The sequence below is a fragment of the Mirounga angustirostris genome, unplaced genomic scaffold, assembly GCF_029215605.1.
Source record: "Mirounga angustirostris isolate CCGP_5_RB_7025 unplaced genomic scaffold, mMirAng1.0.hap1 SCAF_11, whole genome shotgun sequence".
Lineage (NCBI taxonomy): Eukaryota > Metazoa > Chordata > Mammalia > Carnivora > Phocidae > Mirounga > Mirounga angustirostris.
Genome location: NW_026991719.1, coordinates 8666852 through 8694494, shown reverse-complemented (window position 1 = coordinate 8694494; position 27643 = coordinate 8666852). Strand labels below are relative to the sequence as shown.

At 42.9% G+C, this 27643-nt stretch overlaps 1 long non-coding RNA gene across 1 annotated transcript in view; it reads right to left on the bottom strand.

The window, feature by feature from the left end:
* Nucleotides 1–6423: 6423 nt before the first annotated feature.
* The window catches only part of LOC123844313 (uncharacterized), a 144379-nt gene continuing 123159 nt past the window's right edge, over nt 6424–27643 (bottom strand). The window contains exons 7-9 of the long non-coding RNA XR_010406031.1: nt 11143–11296; nt 10879–10970; nt 6424–6943 (exon numbers count right to left, since the gene is read on the bottom strand). This is a non-coding gene — a long non-coding RNA (uncharacterized LOC123844313). The remainder of the gene's footprint in view (nt 6944–10878; nt 10971–11142; nt 11297–27643) is intronic.

Sequence of the window (27643 nt, the reverse complement as noted above, 5' to 3'; positions counted from 1 at the left end):
CTCTACCACCCGTTACCTATGTGTAACTCTGGGCAAGTTATTCACCCTCTCTGTGCTTCAGGTGCCTTATCTTAGAAAAAGAAAATACTAGCATCTCCTCATTGGGCTGTTGGAAATATTAGCACAGTGCCTGGCATAAAACGGTAGTTTTTACCATGAACTAAACCCAAGGCTCAAATAAAGGGGGTTGGGGGTAACGGGGTCCCCAGTTGGTCACAAGAGAAAGGAATGGAAGAGCAAGAGAAGATGGAATGGAAAGAATTGGTGGACCTACGCGGTCAAACAGAGAAAAAAGGGGATCTAGAACTCTAGATGGTGGCCACTTCCCCCAGATCTTCCATTTCTGCCTCTTGGAGAAAACCCAGGAAGTCAGTGACAGTAGCGCCTGCAAGGAACAAGCCTACTCCAGCTGCCACCACAATTGGCGAGGTGACAGCCACTTCTCATTGTATCCCAGGCTCTGACAGCCTCGGTCTAAACTGAAGGAAGCTGGTGAGCTTGCCCTCCACTCCTGAGTCTGTTAGAACAGGTGTTCATTGAAAAATGCAAATGATCAGGGCCTAGGGTAAGAGCTCAAGGCATTGAAAATTTACAAATTCAAAAGCTTATTGCTTTTCGAGCAGGAACCTGGAAGGCACAGTTCTAACTGAGGCAGTAAATTATGACTCTCAAGTTAAACTTGCCAAAAATGCCTCTGTCAGGGTCTCACAGCACACCAACGTGTAACAGCGCTGTCCAGGCAATGCAGTTCGTTACTTTGTACATTTTCAGTAGTAATGGGCGGGAGAGGCAGTGTCTCCAATTTCTGGAGGCAATGAAATGGGGAGAAGCCCCAACATCGATAAGATATCTTTACATCTAAAGTCTTTGCAGTTTCAACTCCAGGAGGGCAATAACGTTCTTTTTTAATTTTTAAAATATTTTTTATTGCTGTTACCTCTTGCCATGAAAAGCATAAAAGAAACCCAGGTAGGGGTGCCTGGATGGCTCAGTCGGTTAAGCGTCTGACTTCAGCTCAGGTCATGATCCCAGGGTCCTGGGATGGAGTCCCACATCGGGCTCCCTGCTTAGAGGAGTCTGCTTCTCCCTCTCCCTCTGCCTCTCCCCCTGCTCATGCTCTCTCACTCTCTCTCAAATAAATAAAATCTTAAAAAAAAAAAAAAAAAAGGAAAGAAAAAAAGAAACCCAGATAAGAGATTAAAACTCAGACCCAAGGGGCACCTGGCTGGGTCAGTCAGTGGAACATGTGACTCTGGATCTCGGGGTTGTGAGTTCGAGCCCCACGTTGGGTACAGAGATTACTTAAAAATAAATAAAATCTTTGGGCACCTGGGTGGCTCAGTTGGTTAAGCGACTGCCTTCGGCTCAGGTCATGATCCTGGAGTCCCTGGATCGAGTCCCGCATTGGGCTCCCTGCTCAGCGGGGAGTATGCTTCTCCCTCTGACCCTCCCCCCTCTCACGCTCTATCTCATTCTCTCTCTCAAATAAATAAATAAAATCTTTATAAATAAATAAATAAATAAATAAATAAATAAAATCTTTAAAAAGAAAAATCCACCCAAGCCATTTACTTGCTGATGGCTGGGGAAGTAGGGACTGAAATGATGATCATTAGAAGAGGATCCTCCAGTGTAATCCAAGTAAGTGTGGCCACTTAGAATGTTTAATCTAGCCTACTTGAAAAAAAATCAGCTGCATTCATACAAGTTGGACACTTAAAACTAAGTGAAACTGGAGATTTAAGAGATGAAGCATTCAGGAGGATTTGGGATCGAAGTGAGAGTCTGTGTGAATCAAAGGAATTGTCACTTGGCATTACAGAAAAGGTTAAACAGGAGAAAGTGAAATTCAACTTAGTTGGTTTTACTTACTGATTTTGCTTTAGAAAAGTACTAGATTGGTAAGAAAATTAAGTCTCAGTGAAAATATTTTGAAATCATACATGATTGTTACATATCCGTGCTCTTTTTTCAACTCCCTGCATGGCAAACTGAGGCTATTACAGCTAAAATAGCATTATGATTATTAGATGCAAATATTTCCATAGCACAGAAAAGGTCCAGTTAATTCTACTCTTTGTACAGAAACTTCTTTTCTTCCAACTTTGTATATATTTCCACTAGATTTTAAGCCGCTTTCAGGTGAGGTTTGTGTCTTAGAGGTCTTTTTATCAAGCACAGTGCTTAAAAAAATGCTCCCTGATTGATTCATTAAATTTTAAAATATGGAGTTCAGGAAGTATGACAATATTGTGGGAGATATCAGAAAACTATTATTTCCCCCTTTTTAGAAAGGAAAGAACTTTTTGACTTAGAACATAAGAAGGTTGCTTCTAAATAACAAATCAAGACACTATTCAGGCTTCATACTGGGGTGAAAACAGCCAATACCATTTTCTTTTGTATTCATGTATTGTTTGATTTTTTTTTTTTTTTTTTTTTTTTTAGATTTTATTTATTTGAGAGAGAGAGTGAGTGAGAGAGAGCACGCACATGAGATAGGGGAGGGTCAGAGGGAGAAGCAGACTCCCTGCTCAGCAGGGAGCCCGATGCGGGACTCGATCCCAGGACTCCAGGATCATGACCTGAGCCAAAGACAGTCGCTTAACCAACTGAGCCACCCAGGCGTCCCTTGATTTTTTTTTTTTTAAATTTAAGATGCTGAGAGGGTGGAAAGCAACAGACAGGAATGATGTATTACTGACAAAAGAATGCTGATTTCTGCTTCCAACAACAGTGACTAAACAGGAAGATGATCTTGCTGGACTCATCCTGCCAGACACTCCAGGGACTTTGGAAGGAGTGCAACATTTACAACCGATAGTGAGAGGAGCATGTGATCCTGGAGAAACGGCAATAGCTCCGGGAGCATGTATATTGATTTAAATAAGCAGAAAGAATATCTTTTTGGACACTGAGATGAGTTACAGCGAAACGATGAGTTCTATTCCTTTTTTTTTTTTAAGATTTTATTTATTTATTTGACAGAGAGAGACACAGCGAGAGAGGGAACACAAGCAGGGGGAGTGGGAGAAGGAGCAGGCCTCCCGCCGAGCAGGGAGCCCAATGTGGGGCTCAATCCCGGGACCCCGGGATCATGACCTGAGACGAAGGCAGACGCTTAACGACTGAGCCACTCAGGTGCCCCGATGAGTTCTATTCCTGATTACAATGTACTTCATGAAATTATTCTGGTGTATGAAGTAAGTAATGTGAAGGAATCCTCTTCAGAGAACTAAAACTTGGAAATGGAGTCACTTTCATTCATTTAGTGCAAATTCATCCAACCATTCAACCATTAATTATTGAATGATTACTTTGGCAAAACACCCTTCTAGTTAAAATAACATGTGGTCCTGTCCTCTTAGGAATCTAATTTGGAAAACAGGACATGACGTAGGCAGAATAATGCCCTCCCTCCCCAACGATGTGCACACCCTAATCCCCAGAGGCTGCGAGGATGTTATATTACATGGCAAAGGAATTAAGGTTGAAGGGCACTTATCAGCTTACTTTACAACGGGAGAGTGGCCTGGGTTTTCCAGGTGAGCCCCATATAGTCACAACACAGTAGCACCCGTTATCCATGGAGGATGCACTCTGACCACTGGTGGATGCCTGAAACCACGATAGGACTGAAAACCCTGTACAGATGGTTCCCAGCTTCCAATTTTACGATTTTTCGACTTTACGATGGTACGAAAGCAATATTCATTTGGTAGAAACGGTACTTGGAATTTTGAATTTGGATCTTTTCCCGGGGTAGCAAAATGCAGTATGATCCTCTCTCCTGATGCTGGGCAGCGGCAGCGAGCCGCAGCTCTGTCAACCATGCGATCACAAGGGTCAACAACCCATACACTGACAACCGTTCTGTCCCCAGAGAACCATCTGTTTGTCACTTTCGGCACAATATTCAGTAAATTACACGAGATAGGCAATACTATTATAAAATAGGCTTTGTGTCAGAAGACTTTGCCCAACTACAGGCTAATGTATGTGTTCTGAGCATATTTAAGGTAGACCAAACTAGGCTATGATGTCTGGTAGGTTCAGTGTACTAAATGCATTTCAAGGGGCACCTGGGCGGCTCAGTAGGTTAAGCGTCCAACTTGTGATTTTGGGCCAGGTCATGCTCTCATGGGTCATGGGACTGAGCCCCACATCGGGCTCCGTGCTGAGTGGGGAGTCTGCTTGAGTTTCTCTCCCTCTGCCCTTCAACCCACTCATAAGCACTCTCTCAAATAAGTAAATCTTTTATTTTTTTTAAGATTTTATTTATTTATTTGACAGAGAGAGAGACAGCGAGAGAGGGAACACAAGCAGGGGGAGTGGGAGAGGGAGAAGCAGGCTTCCCGCTGAGCCGGGAGCCCGATGTGGGACTCGATCCCAGGACCCTGGGATCATGACCTGAGCCGAAGGCAGACGCTTAACGACTGAGCCACCCAGGCACCCGGTAAATATATCTTTTAAAAAATGAGTTTCAGCTTTTGATATCTTCAACATACGATGGGTTTATCAGGACATAATGCCATCACAAGCTAAGGAAGATCTGTATATACTATGTTTTTTTCCTATACATATATACCTATAGTAGTTTAGCTTATAAATTAGGCACACTAAAAGATTAACAACTAATAATACAATAAAATTACAACAATATACTGTAATAAAAGTTACGTGAATGTGGTCTCTTAAAATATCTTCTCGTATAGTACTCAATCTTCTTGTGACGTAAGATGATCAAAATGCCTATGTGATAAGATGAAGTGAGATGAATGACGTGGGCATTGCGAGACACAGCCTTAGGCTACTACTGACCTGCTGATGATGTGTTAGGAGGAGGAGCATCTGCTTCCAGACTGCTGTTGACCACAGGTAACTGAAACCGTAGAAAGTGAAACCACTGGTAAGGAGGGACTACTGTAGTTGTAGTCCCTACTTGTGGAACGGGGAGGCAGAGAAGAACTAAAGAAATGGTAGGGTGACACAGACTTAGCCTGCTGTTGCTAGCTTTGAGGATGGAGGGAGGCAGACTCAGCCAAGGAATATGGGTTGCCCATTAGAAGCCAGAAAGGACAAGGAGATAAATTCTCTCCTCGAGCGTCCAGAATGGAATAAAGCCCTACCAACACTTTGATTTTTAGCCTTGTGAGAACCATTTCTGATTTCTGACCTCCAGAATTGTAAGATGATAAATTTGCAGGGCGTCTGGGTGGCTCAGCCGTTAAGCGTCTGCCTTCGGCTCAGGTCATGATCCCAGGGTCCTGGGATCGAGCCCCACATCGGGCTCCCTGCTCGGCGGGAAGCCTGCTTCTCCCTCTCCCACTCCCCCTGCTTGTGTTCCCTCTCTCGCTGTGTCTCTCTCTGTCAAATAAATAAATAAAATCTTAAAAAAAAAAAAAAGATGATAATTTGCATTCTCAAAACCACTAGGTTCATGGTAATTTGTCACAGCAGCAATGGAAGACTAGTACAAGAGTAATTATAAATAGAAAAATAACTATCTGCAGTAGTAATTGCCTAGTGCCAAATGGTATGGACCACACATTTCACAGGATATCAGGACTCTGAGGGAAAGGCTGGTTCTCCCAAAGGGCCTAGAGTCTTACTGACTAGGTGTTATAGTCCCCAAACAGGACAACATGGGAAGTCCTACTGTGTTTTTAAAAAATATTTTATTTATTTGAGACAGAGCATAAACGGGGGAAAGGGACAGAGGGAGAGAGAGAAGCAGGCTCCCCGCTAAGCAGGGAGCCGGACACGGGACTAGATCCCAGGACCCTGGGATCATGACCTGAGCCAAAGGCAGACGGTTCACTGACTGAGCCACCCAGGCATCCCAGTCATACTGTGTTTGATCTGTAGTACAGGGAAGTGGTCCTCAAACCACCAAGATCATTAGAGCATTCTTTGGGAGCATCTTAAAAATCCTGAATTCCAGCCCCACCCCCAAAATTCTGATCCAAGTACGTCTGAGGTGGGAGCCAGGATTTCACATTTTTTAAAAGCTTCCCCCATCTCCTAGGCGAATCTTAAGACCAGCCAAATTTGGGAAACACCTCGTAGGAGATCTCCCATAGCACATCTAACAAACTTGGAACAACCTGGGGGCAAATCAGTGTAGTCTATTTGTCTTTAAAAAGAAGGGTTGGACTACATGATCCCGAGGGACTTATTTCCTCTTTGCAGTCTGGAGCTTAAAGCTGGTTCTGCCTCCTACCATTCCCTACCCTCAAACCTCCCTTACAATGTATCTGCTGACTTCTGTTAAGAGTCACCAGCTTTGAGGGGCGCCTGGGTGGCTCAGTCGGTTAACTGTCTGCCTTTGGTTCAGGTCATGATCCCGGAGTCCCGGGATCTAGCCTCACATTGGGCTCCCTGCTCAGCTGGGAGCCTGCTTCTCCCTCTCCCTCTGCTCCTCCCACCAACAGTTCTCTCTCTCTCTCACTATTTCGCTCACTCTCTAATAAATAAAATCTTTAAAAAAGAAAAAAAAGAGTCACCAGCTTTGGGATGCCTGGGTGGCTCAGTCAGTTAAGTGTCTGCCTTTGGTTCAGGTCATGATCCCAGGGTCCTGAGATCGAGCCCCACATCAGGCTCCCTGCTCAGCAGGGAGCCTGCTCCTCCCTCTGCCCGACTCTCATGCTCGCTCTCTCTCTCTGACAAATAAATAAATAAAATCTTTAAAAAAAAAAAAAGGAGTCACCAGTTTCCCTCCAGTTCCTTGCTTGAGGCTTACCAATTTTGGCCTAGACTCCCCCTACCTTCTTAAGGAAAACACCGGTCAGATCCAACACAAATGAGCTTGTCCATGCATCTCTGCTCCTTCTGTTCCACTCGTCTTCAATCAACATATTTAGCATTCAGTTCCATCTTACTTGCTGGACAGGAAATGTTCCTTGGAAAGGAAATGGTTGCAGTCCTGCATTCCATTGTCTTTCTTGAAAGAAAGTTTACCTGGATAAATCCTTGTGAAAACATGCTACTGACAGACTTCCTGGCAAATTAATGGCTGGTTAGAGATTTCTTATTTATAGAATTCTTTTAGCAAGGTATACCTGATCTGTCTAGGATGCTTTATGGCAAACAGGCCTGGACTCTATGGACTTACAGGGCATGGAAATGTCATCTAAGCCATGTAACTAAGTATACATGTTCTGTGTCCAAGACAGCTTCCTGCTGTATAATCAATTAGCAGCATACAGTGTCTCACACAGTGCATCCTACACAAGAGGACATGCAGTGACTGGTGGCTCCAGCCCTCTCCAAGCCTCACAATTTGTATCTTAGAAATTAATGAGATCTACCAAAAAAAGAAAGAAAGAAAAACAAAAGAAAAGGAAAAGAAATTATTGAAATCTCTGATTTATGTCCAACTTAATAATTCTATCCTTTCTGTTATCTCACCAACCCCAGTACGGGTATTGAAAGAAATTAGATAAATAAAAAATAAGGAAGATAAGGCAAGAAAGAACACTGACACACATTCTGCTTATTAGTGGTGGTAATGGTGGAGGCGGGAGGGGCGAGGAGGGGGTAGATAATGAAGAAACCGAGGCAGCTGGAGGCAGTTAAAGCTATAGAACAGGGTAATAAGAAACAGTAGAGATCATATTTAAAATGAAAGTGTTTGGGCATAAGAGAAATTTTTAAAAGAGGTGTCCAAAAACCAGCTACCTGATCCTTAACCCAGCCACCCACACAGACTATGGCGGGGGGGTGGGGGGGGCGGGGGGCAGAAACTCTACCGGGAACCCTGGCCCCTCCAGGGGGAATGGTGGGGGGACCACAAGCCTCATGAGAGGGGTTTCAAGGACTGTTGAAGACAATGTGCTGTTGACATGCTATGAGTCCAGCCCCACCCCAAGAGGTGCTGTGCCAGGAAAGTCTCTGTCATCCAGCTGAAAACCCACTCTTCCATCCTCTGCTCTGTGATACTGGATCTCTGGGTCTGTTTCTGCTTTGCCAGCCTCCTCCTGATAGGCTCTTTCCATAGGGGCACTAGAGAGCGCCCAGAAGCCTGGAGGCAGAAGATGAGGACGGGTTTGCTCTCCTAAGGGTCGGCCATGGGCATGCGGTTCCCTAGGGGCGCCTCAGGAACCCCTCCTCACTGCAGCAGCAGTTTGATCCTGTGGCTGAACACTGGCCCTCCCCAGAAGTATGGGTGGCAGAGACACCAGCTTTGTGAGGCTCCCTCTCTTAGCTTCTGAATTCTAATAACGGCAACCTCTTCCCTCTGATCCCTCAGCCATAGAGATGGTGGTAGCTTTTAGCCGATGGCTACCTCTGCTACCTCCCAGGGTCCACCTCTTATCTCTTCAGTCATTAACACCTGTTTATCTAGCTAACAACTTCTGTGAAATGTTTCACAGTGATACTCTGTTCATATTGTCCGTGTGCTTTCTTTCTCCTGCCTGGACCAGGCAAATCAGGAGTGAAATGTGGAGGGATGCCTGGGGGAAAAGATCATCCAAAGGAGTCCTCGGGGGAATTAAGATGAGTGCCCTCCAGTTTGAGTGTTTGACTCACACTTGAAAACTCTGAAGCGTGAAAGGTGAGCTGGCTAGCTTCTCTGAAAGTGCTGCGTGCTGGAGGGGGTCACTGGGATGGATCTGAACTCTTAGTGTCTGTCAGGAAGGAAAATGCAGAAGTGCTTCCCAGGGACTAGATGTCAGCGACTGTATGAGGGTGAGCAGCCATGGCGTGGCTTTAATCCTGTGTAAGAGGACCACTGGGAGGGGCAAACAGACTTAGCAGGGAGAAGCTGGAGGTATTTCCAGATTTGTCAGGGCTAAGAAATGAATAACAAGGACATATGAAATTGTTCAAGATACAAAAAAAAAAAGAGAGAGAGAGAGAGAGAAAGGAAAAAAGAAAAAGAAAAAAAAAATCAACTTTATATCTCTGCCTAGAGAGGACACCAAGGTAGACCTGTCTGGCAGTACCAGTCAAGTAAGAAGTTTCCTGAAATACTGAAAGTTGTTCTGTAGATGTTACATACAAATATATCATTGTGTCTTTCAGCACAGGCTGAGCTCTCCCTCCTAGCTGACAGTTCTTGGCATTTAGAATAGCAGATAAAGACCAGTCAACTTCATAAGATGTACAGACTTGCATATTTGGTGACCTTAAATGTAGCGAACAGATTCCTGATCCAGAGATGAGTTTTAGTTGCAATATGGAACAACTATAGGACTTACTGGGGAAACACACAGATGTGCTGAAAAGCCTGGAAAGAGCAAGGTAATTGTAACTTGGGGACATTAACAACTCTAAACCACCACCCCCCACCCAGGTCTACAGGAAGACTAGAAGCGCCTTGCTATAGGCTGAACCATCATTGGTGCGAGGTGGACAGTCTTCTTGTCAGTACACAAAATTCTTCCTTTTGTATTTATTCTACTCACCAATTTTGACTTCTTAAAATACTTGTGAAAGGAATAAATAAAAATTAAAAAAAAAAAAAAAAAAGAAAGAAAAGGGGCGCCTGGGTGGCTCAGTCGTTAAGCGTCTGCCTTCGGCTCAGGTCATGATCCCGGGGTCCTGGGATTGAGCCCCACATCGGGCTCCCTGCTCTGCGGGAAGCCTGCTTCTCCCTCTCCCTCTCCCTCTGCTTGTGTTCCTTCTCTCTCTGTCTCTCTGTCAAATAAATAAAAATTAAAAAAATAAAAAATAAAAAAAAATAAATAAAATAAAATACTTGTGAAAGGGTTAAAAGGGAAATTCTGCCTAAGTATCTGAATCATCTTTAGTATTAACTGTATATTTATCCCATTTGGTTCTTTCTCAAGTCTTACAAAGTAGACAGTACTACACTCTGAATAAATAAGTTGCTTGCACACACACAACGTTTTCTTGCCTACCCCTGTTCTGTCTCCTTTTCCACTCTGGAGGAATCAGAAACCATGGCTCACAATCTGAGAGGGGAAGAGAAACTTCAGAGGAGAAGACAGGAGAAGCCAGTCAAGCACAGCCTGTGGCCGCAGGAGGTTTAAGCTCAGGCACAAGTCTGATGGCACCAGACATTTGAATTACCGGATTCAGATTGTATTGTGCAACCTGAAATGACCATAGGGATTTGTATTATCAAAGAGTCTCTAGATAACAGTAAAACACAACTCTACAGAGTGGATTTAGAGGGATAAAGGAAGCAAAACTAAAGTTGCTTTAAGATTCCACCCCCTAAGTCCTTCTTGTTCCACATACTGGTTATAAGTAGGTAATCAAAGGACAGTAAGGTGAGAAGTTAAATAAGGTTTTGATTATCAGGCTAAAGAGTTTGGACTTCATCCCTTCAGGCAATAGGGAATAAATTAAATTTAACTCAAATATGTATTGAACATTGTGCTAGACAGTGCAGATATGAAAATGAATAGAATAGGAAGTACCTCCAAAGAGGGAGCAGATATATACACACACATGAATTTAATATGCTTCACTACTCTGTGATGAATGCTATGATCAAGATGTGCATCTGGTGCTGAGCGGATGACATGCACAAGGCAGAGCTTTAGCAAGAGTAAATTGCAGGATTAGACTACAGAATAAAGGCAAAATACATCTGAAAAAAAAGGGCACATCCATCTTTGTATTATAGGAGATTTAAATCCTCAAGTATCTATGTGGACATCAAAATTTTTAACCATGCTTAAAGCCATAAAAATGCCTAGAAAATTGTGCCAGAAAACTGGTAACTGGCCATGGTCTTTAACAATTCCTTGATATGGATCAGTGCATCTCAGTTTCAGACTGCTTCTCAGGTCCTCTTTGGTAGCAATGTGTGGCCTTGCCAATGACAGACTGAAGGCAATGACAGCCAGAAGAAGGAAGTGGCTGGTAACTGGTCAACCCCTGGGAAAAAAGAACTTGACTTACTTTTCAGCCTTTAAAATCCAAATGGTCCCTGGCAACACACACGCGCGCACGCGTGCGCACGCAAACATGCACACACCAGCTGGAAAGGAAAACTGGAGGAAGGAAAAGAAAGGGGAATGACAGGAAATCCTAAATGCTCCACAAGGGAGCATCTCCATATTGACATATTATTCCCCAACAGTATAATAATCAGTGCTGTAATATGTGTAATATGCTGGGCCCATTCTGGGATGCACACCCCATCTGCTGAAAAGGCTAACACACCTGCTATTTTCTGTGCATGTTGTTCCTTTTCAACACTGATGGATTAGGGTTTCTTGAATTTGTTGAATGATGCCCCATCATTTGAGAACTTGAACCTCCAACAGCGCTGCCTGTGGCATCATCAATTACTTTTTGCTGAGGTGATTTTTTTCCCCTATGAGACAGAGCATATGTCAATTAAGGCCTTTTATATCGTTTATAGAAAGTACTTGTGTTGAGGGCGCCTGGGTGGCTCAGTTGGTTAAGCATCTGCCTTCGGCTCAGGTCATGATCCCAGGGTCCTGGGATTGAGCTCCGCGTCATCAGGCTCCCTGCTCAGCAGGGAGTCTGCGTCTCCCTCTCCCTCTGCCCCTCCCCCAGCTCCTGCTCTCTCACTCTCTCAAATAAATAAAATCTTAAAAAAAAAAAGAAAGTACTTGTGTTGAGAACAAAGCGTGTCTACTTCACTTATGGAAACTGTTTAAAGAAATACTGTAAAGAAAAACACACTCCTGGGTCTCCTTCACTCGCTACTCTGCAACACCACCACTTCACTTCTGACACCAAATGTGTGGGTTTTCCACACAGCGAGCAATTCTGTGCACTGGCTGAATGTCCTACAATTCATTCTGACTGACTGGAGGTCTCCATGACTCCTTGGTTTCCATTAATTTGCTAGAGGAGCTCACAGAACAGAATTCAGTTTTTCTAGATTACTGGTTTATTACAGAGGATATTCAAGGACATAAGTAACAGCCAGATGAAGAGATACATAGGGGTCAGTCCAGAAGGGTCCCGAGCACAAGAGCTTCTGTTCTCATGGAGTTTGGGGTGTGTCACCCTTTGACGTACGGATGCTTCTTGTTCATCATGGATGCTCTCTGAACCCCGTCCTTTGGGGTTTTACGGGGGCTTCATTACACAGCACAACTGGTTAAATCAATGGCTGTTTGTGATTGATTCAACCTCCAGCCCCTTTTCCCTCCCCGGAGGGAAGGGGCTGAAAATTGAAACCTCAAATCAAGATAGGTTCCCTAGACTGCCAGCCCCCATCCTTAGAACACCTGGGGCTTTTCAAAAGTTAACCTCATTAGCAAACTCAGGCATGCTTGAAAGGGACTTGTTATGAATAACAAAAGGCATTTATCATTCTGTGGCTTAGGAAATTACTAGGACTTTAGGAGCTCTGTGCCAGAAACTGGACAAAGACCAAATGTATATTTCTTACCATAAATTACTGATGGGATCAGAACACACTACCCTAAAACATGGCATCTTGGCATTGAAGATAAAGGAGTTTGAGAAGACAACAGAAACAAGAGGGTCACTCTTGGCCCTCCCCACCCCATTCTGCTCTAAACCAGGTCATAAAACCCTCAAGTGAGTGGGGGCCTCCCTATACCCAAAAGAAAGGAGTATCCTTATCTCTGAAGACAAAGGGAGAAGAATGTGAACAAACAGGTCTTGCTAACTCCTCGGTGCCCCTCGTTTAATACTCAGGTCTAATTTCTTTGGGTCTTCACTTCCTTCTGAGAGCTCCCGAATCACATATAGCTTACATTAAATACATTTGGCTATGCTTTCCTCCTGTTAATCTCTTTGTCAGTTTAATTTTCAGACCCAGCCAGGGACCCCAGAGGGTCGAGGAAAACTTTTTCCTCCCCAACATTACAATATCACAAATACAACCTGAAATAATAGTTTGGGATTTCCATTTAAGATTTCTTTTCAGGACACAAACTACATTTTGATTTTTTTTTTTTTTTGGCATGATTTTTTCATAATCTCTCTCTTTTTTTTTTTAAAGTAAGCTCTAGGCCCAACATGGGGCCTGAACTCTCGACCCTGAGATCAAGAGTCACATGCTCCACTGGCTAAGCCCAGCCAGGCACCCCTTTTTGCATGTTTTTAATGCCCATTAAATTAAATTTAATGGAGTTTGAAACTACCAACCAGGGGTGCCTGGATAGCTCAGTCAGTTAAGTGTCTGACTCTTGATCTCAGTTCAGGTCTTGATCTCAGCTCAGGGTTGTGAGTTCAAGCCATGCTTGGGCTCTATGCTGGGCATGGAGCCTACTTCAAACAAACAAACAAAAAACCTACTGATGAGGGAACAGAAGGCAAGCTGAGGACAAAGCAGAAGCCAACACCCCACAAGCCCCCCAAGATGGGATATATGTGACATTCCTCAGGCACTCCTGGATGCCCTAAAGCTAAGGAAAGGAAAAACAAATAGTTAACTTACAGAGAACACAATCCTGCAAAACATGACTCTCCCTCAGTTTACAAATGTCTTAGCAATTTGTAAGAACAAAGCATTTCTATCAATAACCTAGCTTCCAGAAGGAAATGTAGATACAATTAAATGTCCTTATAACCTGCAGCCCATTGACAGATACTTGAAGCGGGCAGAGTGTAATGTTCCTCCAGGAAGCTCCCAACTATCTTCATGTTAATAACTTGCTAGAAGGAAAACAACCTTGACAATGGCAAGGCCTCTGGTATCCTGGGAGTCTTCTTTAACATATGAAAATCCTTTTGAAAACCTCCCTCTTCCTTACCTCCCCCAACTCCCAAGTATATAATCAGCCATCCCTCATGACCCCGGTGCAGGAGCTTTTTCTGCCCATGGGTCCTGTCCCTGTGTTTTAATAAAACCACCATTTTGCACCAAAGACGTCTCAAGAATTCTTTCTTGGTTGTCGGCTCCGGACCTCATCTCACTGAACCTCACCTATATTCCAAAACCCCATCACTACCAACCGTAACTTTTATTTTCATTGGTTTTTGGTATAAAATACTATATAGGCAATATAGAGAATTACATTCTATCACAAAATGCAACTTTCTAAAGTAATGGTAAATGCTGGTAGAGAGAAAAGCTATACTAACGTGAGTGTCTAATGATTTAAAGATTATAAAGATGATAATGAGCCTTACCACCATCCAAGTTGCTCAGTGACTGGAAGCTATCCTCAACTCATGAAAATTCCTCCTCCTCCCCCACCGTCCACTACAATAGTCCTTGGTCACTAGGTCCTGCCACTTTCACTTCAAATATTCCTCTGGCCCAAATCCCCTACCCCCCAAATCAAGGCTGGCATTTTTTCCTTTCAGGGCCCTTGGTCTCTAAGCCAGAGTATATCCACAGACTCCTAACATGAGCTTTTGTTAAAGACATGTATGTCCCTCAAGAACCAATCCTCAAGAACCTGGATCAGAAAATCCAGAGATGGACCTGGATGTCTATATTCCTGAAAATCCAAGATGATTCTGATCAACCAGGTTTGGGAATCAAATGTATTAAGTGCTGATTTTTAATGGCACAAAAGGCCAATTGAGGGGTGCTTTAAATACTAAAAGCTACTTCCTTAGGGTATATTGCTAAGGACTCTTAATTGGCCAGTGGAGAAGGGAGGGAAGAAAGGTGTCTCAAGGCCGGGAGAAATCAGTTCTACAATTGATCTTCAAGATAATGACTGTCTGCAAGAAGAAGAGGTCAGACAAGTTTATAAGAAAATCTGAAATAAGCAAAAAAGGTTACTAGGTATCTCCAAAGTAAAAACTATGGATTGTGTAGAGCACAGTCTTGTGGGCTGCTTCTAACCTTTCATTCCCTTTGAGCTGTTTTACGACTCTATAAATTGTAGGTAATAGCAATGTAAAATAAGTCTTGCCCAAGACGTGCAAATAAATTGTCTGGTGGTAGTTCAATCAACTCCCTCAACCACACCCCATGGGAAAACCCAGTTTTGTATCCATTTGTAAATTCATTTCAACACTTCTTTACTTCATATAAACTGTACTTTGAACTGGTCATAGCATCTTCCTGGGGCCCTCACTTAATTAATGAGCTACATCAAATATTTCATGTGTTCATTTTCCATTTGTATGAGAGTCATGAGTTTACCACTGTTAAAAATTATCCTTTAACAGGTTCTATTAAGGAAGTTAATATTCAAGGGATCTAGAGGGAAAGGAGGCCAGCCAGTGAGTTCATCTAGCTTTTTCTTACTTATTTTTCTGGCTTTTCCACAAAAACCACAGCTTTTCTGTAAGGGAGAAAATGCAGTATCAGATACAACAGATATTCTGGTCTTCCTGTACCTCACGGTACACAAATTCTGACTCTGATGATAAACCAGCCTCTTATGAGTATGGTTAGGTTACATTTAAGGCTGACTCCGAGTACCACACAATTCCCATTTCTGAAACTCCAAACCTGAGGGCCAAATTCTGGAACATATGTTAGTAGCCTGCCTGCCTCTATTCAGTGACAATTCTATCTCAGTTCTCTAACTTTAACATGGGGGGAAAAATTCTAATGCTCTTGAAACATTCTGAGTTTATTTTCTGAAAGACCAAAAATGAAAAAGGAAAAGAATAAAGATGCTATTTAAAACAGATATAAAAGAAGGTTTCAAGGAATTTTCTACACAGAAGGAAGAATTAGGTTACACTAGAGGGTCATTTAAAAAGTGCATCCAGTTATCATGGGACCGTAGCACCAGTGAATCCCACTAAGGGTTTATCTATGTACTAATAGTGAAGTGACCTCCTCTTGTTACTATATTCACTGTTGTTGTTTTCTTTTCTTTCTTTCTTTCTTTTTTTTTTTTTAGAGAGAGAGAGGTAGTGGGGGTTGGAGCAGAGGGAGAGGGAGAGAGAATCTTAAACAGGCTCCACACCTAGCGTGGATCCCGATGCGGGGCTCCATCTCACAACTCTGAGATCATAACCTGAGCCGAAATCAAGAATTGGACACTGGGGCACCTGGGTGGCTCAGTCAGTTAAGTGTCTGCCTTCAGCTCAGGTCATGGTCCCAGGGTCCTGGGATCGAGCCCTGCACTGGGCTCCCTGCTCAACGGGGAGTCTGTTTCTCCCTCTCCCTCTGCCTCTCCACACCCCCCCAGCTTGTGTTCTCTCTCTCACTCACTCACTCTCTCTCAAATAAATAAAAATCTTAAAGAATTGGACACTTAACTGACTGAGCCACCCAGGCACCCCAATATTCGGCATTTTCTAAGGGAATGGCTCTACATTCTATTTGAGTAGCTAATGTTCTCTAAAGCAGTCCTCCCCTCTCTAAGCCTCACATACATCTTTAATTGAATGTATTATAATCCCACCTTTTGGAAAGCAAGAAACAGAGAACAGAGCGGCCTACAGTCCCAGGGAGGAAAACAGCATGCTAACAAGGAAACTGAATGGAACTGGCCAATGAATTACAGACAGGGGGAGGCCAGGGGTAGGGCGTCAGGAAGGCTCTGGCTCTGACGTCACACCCGCGATCAAGCATATGGCAGGCAGTTGAGAACTCTAGAGCTCATCTTCCAGAGGGTGTGAGCCATCACAGAGGAGGAAAAATATATTCTCTTCCTTCTATCCTTCAAGGTTTTCAGCTGGGACCCCTGTAACAAAAGGCAGATTATCAAAAAGAAAAGCATCTAAATTTATGTAATACGAGTTTTATGTGATATAGGAGCCTGCATAATGAAATGAAGACCTGAAGGAGCCATTACACCTGAGTATTTTTATGCTCAGTTTAAGAACTGAAAGTCATAGAAAAATGTGATAGGACAGAGGGATATATAAAAGCTAAGGGTAGTAAACCCGGGGAAGCCTAGCTAGGCCCATTCCTTCAGTTCTTCTCAGTACCTCTCTACCTTCAGAGATAAGGATGCTCCTTCCCTCCACGTAGAAGGAGGGTACCTCTCACAGGGTTCTCTGAACTGCTTCAAGGAATGATCAGACAGTCCTTCCGATGCCTGCCTTTTCTCAAATTCCTTCAGCTTAAAATATTCAGATGCTGAGGTGCCAGATTTGGGGGTAGCGTATCCTAAGCCACATAACCATTAACATGCCGCCCACAGGTGTCCGAACTGATTCTGCAGCTTGGCAAAGATGAGCCTAAAATGTGAAGTCACCGAGGCTCACAGCTGGAAGAAGCTGGAAAGAGCAGCCTACCTCTGCCAGCCCCCTCCGTGGCCCCTTACTTGTCCTTCCGAAATCTGGACTCAAAAGACCCCTTTCTTTGTCATACATTTTCGAAATTTCCTGTAGTGTAGTAAAAAGCCTGAGACTAATCGTCTGGAAATTCAATTTTGCCATCTGTGAAGTGATACCCACTTAGTAAGTAGTGAGGTTTAAATGAAATAAAATGTATAAACTTCTATTTTCTACGGTAAGGGAAGCTAGCTGAAGCTGAGTTAGAAGACTGTGATTCATATTAGGTTTCCTTGCCAATGAGGTGCTTCCTGTAAGTGCAGGGTGACCTAGGTTTAGATTTGCTATGTGGGCTGAGCCACTGGGGCGGCCTCTGTTTTGCGGGCCCAATATAAGAATTCACTTTATCACCGCCTAAGACAGTGTCTGGCTTATTCCTAATAAATGGTTTTCTGGTTCTTGTTGTCATTGTGGATGTTTTGGAGGAGTTTTAGGCTAGTCCCTAGTGGTAAGAGTTTTCTACTCTGCTAAAATGCCCCCAAAGGACACCAACAAGGTCAAGAACAAATCCTCAGTGAGAAATCAGCAGTTCCTACAATCAGTTTATGATCCTATAATGAAAGATAGAATGACAGAGAACAGCAATGCAAACTGTAGAACACTAAGGGCAAGACCCCAGGATGATAGTAGAAAGGATTTGCATTATTTACAGAAGTTGCAGCCAGCTGGTGGTAATAGTGGACCACAGCACTGAAAAATGTGGTGGTAAAAAATTCACCTTTCTTCCTCCCTCACCTTTACTTAAAGATTCTCCTGCTCTTGGTTGTTTTGTTTTAATTATTAAGCTTTCCACATGAAAAAAGCACTTCAGCCATGATGATTATTTTTAGGAGGTGCTAATGGGACAACTTGTGAACACTCTCTTAACCACATTGTTCTCTTATTACTGTAATTAATGACATCCCAGCATCTCTTTGTTCACCAAAGTCACATATTGTGTATACCAGATTTACTGACATGGGCAAAAAATATGTAGTATCTTTTTCAGTTGCAACTCCTGCATCCAGCTTTAAATAGTTCAGTCAATTCTATCCTCAAAGTACTTTCTTTCTTCCTTTTTAGAGAGGGAGAGAAGGTGGGGAAATGGGGAGAGGGAGAGGGAGAGACAGAATCTCTCCAAATGGGGCACCTGGCTGGCTGGCTGGCTGGCTCAGTCGGTGGAGCTTGTGACTCTTGATCTCAGGGTTGTAGGTTTGAGCCCTACGGTGGGTGTAGAGATTACTTTTTTTTAATCTTTAAAAATAATAATTGGGGGCGCCTGGGTGGCTCAGTCGTTAAGTGTCTGCCTTCGGCTCAGGTCATGATCCCAGGGTCCTGGGATCGAGCCCCACATCGGGCTCCCTGCTCCATGGGAAGCCTGCTTCTCTCTCTCCCACTCCCCCTGCTTGTGTTCCCTCTCTCGCTGTGTCTCTCTTTGTCAAACAAATAAATAAAATCTTTAAAAAATAATAATAATAATTACCACCAAAGAGACTTATATTGGATGGGATGTGAAAATGCCTGTCACTGATTTTTTTTTCCTGCATAGAACTGAGTGCTTGTTCAAAAGACCATTTGAGCCAATTGGGGCCCGGGTTACACTTTTCCCCACCCTCTGATAACGTTGTTCAGGGTGATCATGGTCCTAGGCTAACTGCAGCCCTCGCTGAGCCTCTACATGACCTTAAGTAGACTTCTAATGAAATTGGTCTCATTTGAGAATCCTGGAAATCAGTGACATCCTGGATGGGTGAAAAGAGGAAAAGGGGAACACTCCATTCCCCCTCTAGCTGCACCTCACCAACACAAACATAAACACTTTTTCAGGGCTCTCCCCAGACAAAACTTCAAAACAATCAGATTTGTCTTTGGAAACATGCCACCTTCTGGAAGTCTCTAACTTAGATAAGGTGTTGTGAGCAGCCCTCCTTCCTCTTCCACTACTGAACAAATACTCTCTGAGAGTTTAAAGTCTCTTTTGTTTTCCCCACAAGGGCTCCCAGAAAAGGACTCCTTGAAGTACCAACAGTGAAGAAGAGTGAGTAGGAACAGCATCTTACTGTGAGACCTCATGGGTCAGTCAGTTCATGAGGGGACAGCTTCTTTATATATTCCCCTTATACACCCCCGCAACACTCTACACGATTCATAAGCCAGACTGAGCTAAAGTCACTCAGTGACTTCCCATTTATCACATAAATGGCACCTTGAAAATGGAATCCACCCAATGGCCTTTTCTCAAAGTCTCTAATTTTACCTTAAATCAGAATACTAAGAGTGTGACCTTCAAGGCCCTTAATCACGAGCCAAGGAGGAGATTCTAGGAGCTTCAAGTAACATCTCATTAAATTCTAACATAGGAGAACTCTCATGTGGTTAACCTACAAATTTCCAAATCTATTACTTGGTTTTTGAGGAGGCAGGGAAAATGTTGTAAGGATCCATATGCTCATGATTGCTACAGCATTTAGTATTTTTTTATTTTTATTTTATTTTATTTTTTTAAAGATTTTATTTATTTATTTGAGACAGAGAGAATGAGAGACAGAGAGCATGAGAGGGAGGAGGGTCAGAGGGAGAAGCAGACTCCCTGCCGAGCAGGGAGCCCGATGCGGGACTCGATCCAGGGACTCCAGGATCATGACCTGAGCCGAAGGCAGTCGCTTAACCAACTGAGCCACCCAGGCGCCCGCATTTAGTATTTTTTTAAATGTTATGTCAACATGCGACATTAAAACCTTAATTAGCCAGAATACCAGAATACTATGAATAACTAATTCATTTATTTTAAAATGAAATTTATCAAAAAGCCTTGGTTTTCACCACTTGCTGCCGAAGGTCTCTCTAAAATGCATCACTCGGGGCGCCTGGTGGCTCAGTCAGTTAAGCATCTGCCTTCGGCTCAGGTCATGATCCTGGGGTCCTGGGATCGAGCCCCACATGGGGCTCCCAGCTCAGTGGGGAAGGGGGGTGTGCTTCTCCCTCTCCCTCTGCCTGCCACTCCCCCTGCTTGTGCTCTCTCTCTGTCAAATAAACTAAAAAAAATATATGCATCACTCTAATGGCTTTCAACGTTTTTATCCATAGGATCCTTTCTTCAAACAAAAAGTCCTAGGTGGAAACTAATCCATGATGGCTGTAAAGCACAGCTGCTGAGCTTGGAGCAGTGATGGTTCAGGCCCTACCCGCCCTTGGCCTCCCCGGAGCTCTGAGATTTCCCACCACAGGGCTATTAAGAGGTGCTTCAGAATCCATGGAACGCAGTAAAGCACGGTTTAAAAACCATAGTGTTAGCTAGTTTTCCCCCTCTTACACAGAGTTTCATAAGGATTGCTACCTATTTTGTTTCATTAATAGCCAAAATGACTACAAGTTCACTATAAGCCACTTCTGTGCTAAGAGCCTTACTTGTTCTCATTACTTCAGTTAATCTTGATATCAACACATGAACATTTACTTACAGCCATTATATTGTCCTTTCACACAGGATTTGCTAGGCCTCCAGTTCATTATTTGAACAAGGCCAAATTGTGGAGTAGATGAAATAGATAACTTTCACCTTCACCTCTTATACATTCTCTGCTCTTTCCCCTGGAGCCTCAAGCTCCAGGCATGGTCTTTGTGCCACGGATGTTTTCAGTGCCTGTGTACTAAGTGTTCACCCCCCCATCAGGCATGGAGACTACCCAGATAAATGAGACAACCCCTGACTTCCAAGAGCTCAGTGCAGAGGACACTGCTCAGGTGCTAGTTTACTCTTCAGGAAATGGCTATGCTCAAAGCATGGACACAGTTTGGACTTTCTTGGGGAAAAAAATGCCAATGTCGTATATTCAAATAAAGATCCACAATCTCTTGTCTGAACTCCTTGGCACTGGATCTGTTTCAGAAGTCAGAATCTTTAAGATTTTAGAAAGATAAGGTGGCGCTCATATCATTGTAACTGTCAGAATAGGTTAGATTATGCTCTAGTAATAAAGACCTGCAAGATCCAGGGTGGTGGGGCTCTGCTTTGCAACCTCTCCAGGTCTCAGGCTGTCAGAGCACACATTATCAAAAGCATAGCTAGTCAGAGTTCCCGAGGGAAAGACGGCTAAAGCCGATTGCAAACTGCCTCCTCAAACTTCTGCTCGGAAGTTACATGTATCACACCTGGTCACAATTCACTGGCCAAATCAAGTCACGTGGTCACACCTAACTTCCAAGGCGAGGGAAATTGCAACCCTACAATGTGCCCAGAGAGTGGAGAGCTGGAAATATTTGGTACACAGTATGCTGGATTTCCACAGCCATATATTGTGTAACAGCCCCAGCAGAGTCTGCCACAGCAAGGAGTAGTAAAACCTGATAACTATGCCACCGAAAATGTGAATATTTATTCTATGAGGAGTAAGAAGAGATTATGAATCACCTTACATTTGTTCAGTTCGGGTCTTATAAGCAAATGAAATTGTGGACCAAACTTCAAAACTTTGTTTTTCAAGCCATGGGTATTTTAAAATTAAGATTAAAAAAAATTATGGAGTTGTGCTGTGCTCAAGGATTTATATTTCTGCTCAGTTTTATATTTGTTTTGTTATAATTTGATTATTTTTCATAAAGACATCATCCATTTACAAAACTAAATGTAGAAGCAGTGCAGCCATGACTTTGAACCCCAGAGATGGAGTCCCAGCTCTGCCACTTATGTCCTGTGTGTAACCTTAAACAAGTAAGTTAACCTCCCTGTGCCTCAGTTTCCTTATTGGTAAAAATATGAAAATGATAATGCTTCCCTCAGAGGGTTACTATGAGGATGAAGTGAGATAGTATATGGAAAGTACTTAAAACAGTGCCTAAATTTGAGCTATTATTCATTATTAACTAAATGTCTATTCAAATCCTTTGCCCACCAGCATAGTGAAGACAGAAATATAAACCAATGGAACAGAACAGAGAGTTCAGAAATAAACCCATGCATACACAGTCGATTGATTTTTGACGAGGGAGCCAGAAATACGCAATGGGGAAAGGATGGTCTCTTCAACAAATGTGTTGGGAAAACTGATTATACAAATGCAAAAGAATGAAATTGGACCCTTATCTTATACCATACACAAAAATCCACTCAAAAAGAGTTAAAGACTTAAATGTAAGACCTGAAACTATAGGGGCACCTGAGTGGCTCAGTCAGTTAAGCATTGGACTCTTGGTTTTGGCTCAGGTTATGATCTCAGGGTCATGAGATTGAGCCCTACAACGGGTTCTGAGCTGGATGAGGAGCCTGCTTAAGGTTCTTCTCTCCCTCTCCCTCTGCCTGCCCCCACTCGCATACACTCTCATTCAATCTCTCTCTTTAAAAGAAAAGACCTGAAACTATAAAACTCCTAGAAGAAAACATAGGGGAAAACTTCATGACATTAGGTTTAGAAATGATTTCTTGGACATGACATCAAAAGCACACACAACAAAAGCAAAATAGACCAGTAGGACTACACCAAACAAAAAAGTTTCTGCACAACAAAGGGAACAATCCACAAAATGAAAAGACAACTTACAGAATGGGAAAAAATATTTGCACATCCTATCTCTGATAAAGATTTAATATCCAAAATATATAAGGAACCCACACAGGAGCTTTAAAATACTAATGCCCAGGTCTTGCCCCCTGAGAGTCTGATATCAATAATCTAGGGTGAGGCCTGGGTATTGGGATTTTCAAAGCTCCCCAGGTGACACCATTGTGTAGTCATCGTAGAAAGCCACTGCTCCTATGGCATTTCCTGCAATATTGAAGAAGCATTCTCTAGTTGGAAAAAACAGTGGATTTCTCTTTCAGCCCTCTTTCCTTGGCCAATAGCACACTAAGATTTTTGTCTTTTGTTCTAGGAGAGGAAGGGAAGAACTGTGGAGCATAATCATGGTTTAAAGATCTATGTGCTGCTATCACTAGCTTATTGGGAGGCGTTGTTCTGGGAGTGGTTTCTTGTCCTATTTGCCACCATGGCTCAAGGTTCCAGGGTGCAAGGACTAGCCACTGCTCCTGCTGGCTTCGGTTCTACTTCTGGAAGGTGGAAATAGAAGCAGCTGATTCTAGATTCTCTGAGCATACTTGGCTGGTGCCAGCCTCTCCTTGGGAGAGCTGTTTTTCTGACCTACCATTTACAAGTTAGCCTCATACATTGACCGTGCTGCCTAAAATCTATGGTCTATTAATTTTACATGAAATTATAAATGCTAAGATCCTACCAACTGCTGGAAATAGATTTCTTGATAAAGACTAAGATAAAAGTAAGCTTTGTGTCACAAGAAGGGAAAACAAAGATTGAAGAACCCGAATTAGTGGGCCCTGCAAAAGGGTAAAACAAGTAAAATCATTTAAACGGCCTACAGTGTCTGGGTCAAATTACAGAAATAAGGAATGTAAACACCTCACTCTACCCTTGACTAGTTACTGCTTAAATGCAGTGTCCAGGTAAAGATGACAGAAGAAACAAGATATTTATTTACTTTCGCTCCTGAAACTCCAGGAAAAGGACTGTGAAAGGATTAAAGACATACAATCTCAAAATAAGAATTGGAGGGGAAACAAAGAACAGCAACAAAACTTGGGAAGCTGGAAAGCAGCTGGATGGGAAGCTGATGAGTTAGCAGACCAAAAGAAGCTGAAAACCTGAAGGAGCAGCGGGGAGAGCCACAACGCAGCTCAATTTAGATCACACACTGGGGGCGAGTAAATAAAGGTTGCACATCCATTCACTTTGGTATTGTCTGTGGCTCCTTTCCTGATACAGCAGCAGAGCTGAGCAGGTGAGAGGGGTTGTGATGTGATAGGCAGCTGCATGGTCCACAAAGCCTCAAATAGTTACTATCTGGTCCTTCAGAGAAAAAGTTTGCTGATCCCTGCCTAGGTTACTCCAAAGGCTCGGGAACTGGCAATGTCAAGTACGTCAGGGAGTTGGGGAGAGGATGGAATTATAAAAAAAAAAAAGAGTGGGTTGATTAAAAGTACGTTTAAGAAGCAGTTAGATTTCCAGGTTACCAGATCCTGTACAAAAGGAACATCCAAAGATTAAATAGAAAAGGAGGGTTCATAGAAATTAAAAATAAATAGTTCAATGGATGGGTTAGAAGATAAAATTGAGTAAATGTTCCAAAAGTACAAAAAAAAAAAGAGAAAGGACCAGTCTAGTGGTTCAATATCTGGATATAATAAGATATGGAGAAAGTAAGGAGAAAATGGGAGACACGAAATCATTGATACAATTATTTTTTTAATTTCAGGTACTGAAAAGCATGCATGTTGACACTGAATTGGCTCAGGGAGTGCTCAGCAAAATGGATGCTCAGACACCCAAACTAAAGCCTGTCATCATGAAAGAGCAGAACAGAGAAGATCCCTCCAGCTTCTGCAGAGAAAAACCAGGTCAAAGCAAGGGATCAAGAACCAAAACAGCTTTGGTCTTCTCAACAGCAATCCTGGGACCAAAAAGATAAACATGGGAGCAATGCCTTCAAAATTCTAAAGAAAAATGGTGCCGTGTGCTTGGCACAGAGAAGTATTAATAAATGTTTATTAAACAGCAACAAATTACCAACTTGATTCCTGATCTGTATTTTATTTGTTTCCAACTCCCTTAGAGGAATGTTACATGGACAGAATAGCAATGTGAACACCCATGTTTATTCCATTCTGCCTAGCACAGTCATAGGATTCCACAAATGACCACTGTATGAATAGATGTATCTTCACTATGTCCAGGCCACCATTATCTTTCACTTGGACCTTTCCATTACCCTCCTAACTGTTCTCCTGGAGTCTGCTCTTATCCCCTTAATCCTATCTCCTCACAGCAAGAGAAAAAAAAACCACAAAAAACCATTGGCTCAAGTCGATCCCCTACTTGATACTGTCTAATGACTGGCCATTCCTTTTATAATAAGTTCTGTACCACGGACTAGAAAGTCCTGTATGACTGGGCCCTTGGGTACTTCTCCAGTCCCACCTCACTCACTAGGTTTCTGATCTTTTCTTGATAGAATGTGCTATGTGCCTTCTTGCCACAGTGCCATTCACATGGCCTTTCTTCCATCTGGAACTCCTGCATACCACTTTTCACATGGCTGCCTCCTTTGCGACCTTCAGCTCCCAGCTTGAATATGACATCCTCAGAGAGGCCACTCCTGAACTCTTGGTCTAAAGGAGCTTCCCACTGCCATTATTCTCACTCATAATATGTTCTTTTCCTTCAACACAGCGCAGTGCAGCTACTCATTTTACTGTCTGTCCTTACATGAGTGTGGATTCTGTGAATGTAGAGATAATGCCTGCTTTGTACATTATCATTTCCATAGTGTTGACCCTACTATATGCTCCATAAAGTTTGTTTTAAAAAAAGGGGCACCTGGCTGGCTTAGTCGGTGGAGCCTGTGACTCTTGATATCAGAGTCATGAGTTCGAGACCCACGTTGGGCACAGAGCTTACTTGAAAAAAAAGAAGGGATGCCTAGGTGGCTCAGTCAGTTAAGCGTCTGCCTTCGGCTCAGGTCATGATCCCGGGGTCCTGGGATTGAGCCCTACATCGGGCTCCCTGCTCGGCGGGAAGCCTGTTTCTCCCTCTCCCACTCCCCCTGCTTGTGTTCCTGCTCTCTCTCTCTTTCTGTCAAATAAATAAAAAAAATCTTTAAAAAGAAAAAAAAAAGGGGCACCTGGGTGGCTCAGTCGGTTAAGTGTCTGCCTTCGGTTCAGGTCTTGATCCCAGGGGCCTGGGATCGAGCCCCACATCAGGATCCCTGCTCAGCAGGGAACCTACTTCTCCCTCTTCTGCTGCCCCCGCTTGTGCTCTCTGTCAAATAAATAAATTAAAAAAAAAGATGAAGTGGGCGCCTGGGTGGCTCAGTTGGTTAAGCGACTGCCTTCGGCTCAGGTCATGATCCTGGAGTCCCTGGATCGAGTCCCGCATCGGGCTCCCTGCTCGGCAGGGAGTCTGCTTCTCCCTCTGACCCTCCCCCTTCTCATGTGCTCTCTCTCATTCTTTCTCTCTCAAATAAATAAAATCTTTAAAAAACAAAAAAGATGAAGAAGAAGAAGAAGAAAGAAAAGAAGGAAGGAAGGAAGGGTAGGAGAGTTGGAGAGAGTGGAGTTCTCAGTTTAGTAATTTTACGCACCAGACATAGGTCACTGTAACAATTTGAGATTCTACTATGGAATTCTGCCCAAATTTCCAGTTTGGGGACATAGGAATTCACCTGAAATTCTACACTTTCATTTATAGTACCTAGGTATTCCAGGATTGGTTTTTGCTCAATTATCAAGATTTTCCAGCTTGTCCTTCACTTCTGGTGTAGCCAGCTGGCAGAAGGAAGGCTTCCAGATTGTGAAATCCAACCATTTGCTCATATCCCACTTACCAAATGATAGCTACTGCTGGCTTGGATTTTCCCCTGTTAAAAAATTGATCCCAGGGGTACCTGGCTGGCTCCGTTGGTAGAGTGTGCGACTCTTTGTCTTGGGGTTGTGAGTTTGAGCCCCACGTTGGGTATAGAGATTACTTAAAAATAAAATCTTAAAAAAAAAATTGATCCCATGTATGTGAAATACTTAGAATAGGTAAGTACAAAGAGATAGAAAGCATATTTCCTGATTGCCTAAGTCTGTACTTAGTTACAGGGACTGGGAGGAGGGAGAAATAGGAAGTGACTGTTTAATGGGTACTGGGCTTTCTTTTGGGGTGATGAAAATGTTCGGGAACTAGCTAGTGCTGATGGTTGCATAGCACTGTTAATATATTAAATGCCCCTGAATTGTACACTTTAAAATGGTTAAAATGGTGAATTTTATCACAATTTAAAAAAAAAAACTATCCCATATGCTTTCCTTTTACTTATTATAAAAATAAGAGACCATTATTATGGAAGACAACCTAATCCCTAACAGCCCTTTGTCAGACACAAAATCTGGTCCTAAATTTATTTTTTTAATTTTTTTAAAGATTTTATTTATTATTTTTTTGAGAAAGAGACAGTGAGAGAGCACAGGAACGAGGTGAATGGCAGAGGGAGAAGCTGAGTCCCTCCTGAGCAAGGAGCCGAATGCGGGACTTGATCCCAAGACCCTGGGATCATGACCTGAGCCGAAGGCAGACACTTAACTGACTGAGCCACCCAGGCGTCCCTGGTCCTAAATTTAAAATAAATGTTACTATACTGTGGGAAACTTCCACTTTCTTTTTTAATTTTAATTCTAGTATAGTTTTTTTTTTTATTTGAATTCTAGTATAGTTAACGTACAGTGTTATATTAATTTTGGTGAAACTTCCACTCTCTTATTTCCAGTTGATAATGAGGTGGGAAGTTACTGCTTCTCCCTTAATTCTCCATACCCAGTATTTTACATGTGCTTCCTCTGTGCCTAATTTTTATTTGATGCTTTTACTTAAGTAATGATAGATTTTATCTATTTACTTTTTAAGGATTTTATTTTTAAGTAATTTCTACACCCAACATGGGGCTCAAACTTACAACCCCGAGATCGAGTCTCATGTCCACTGACTGAGCC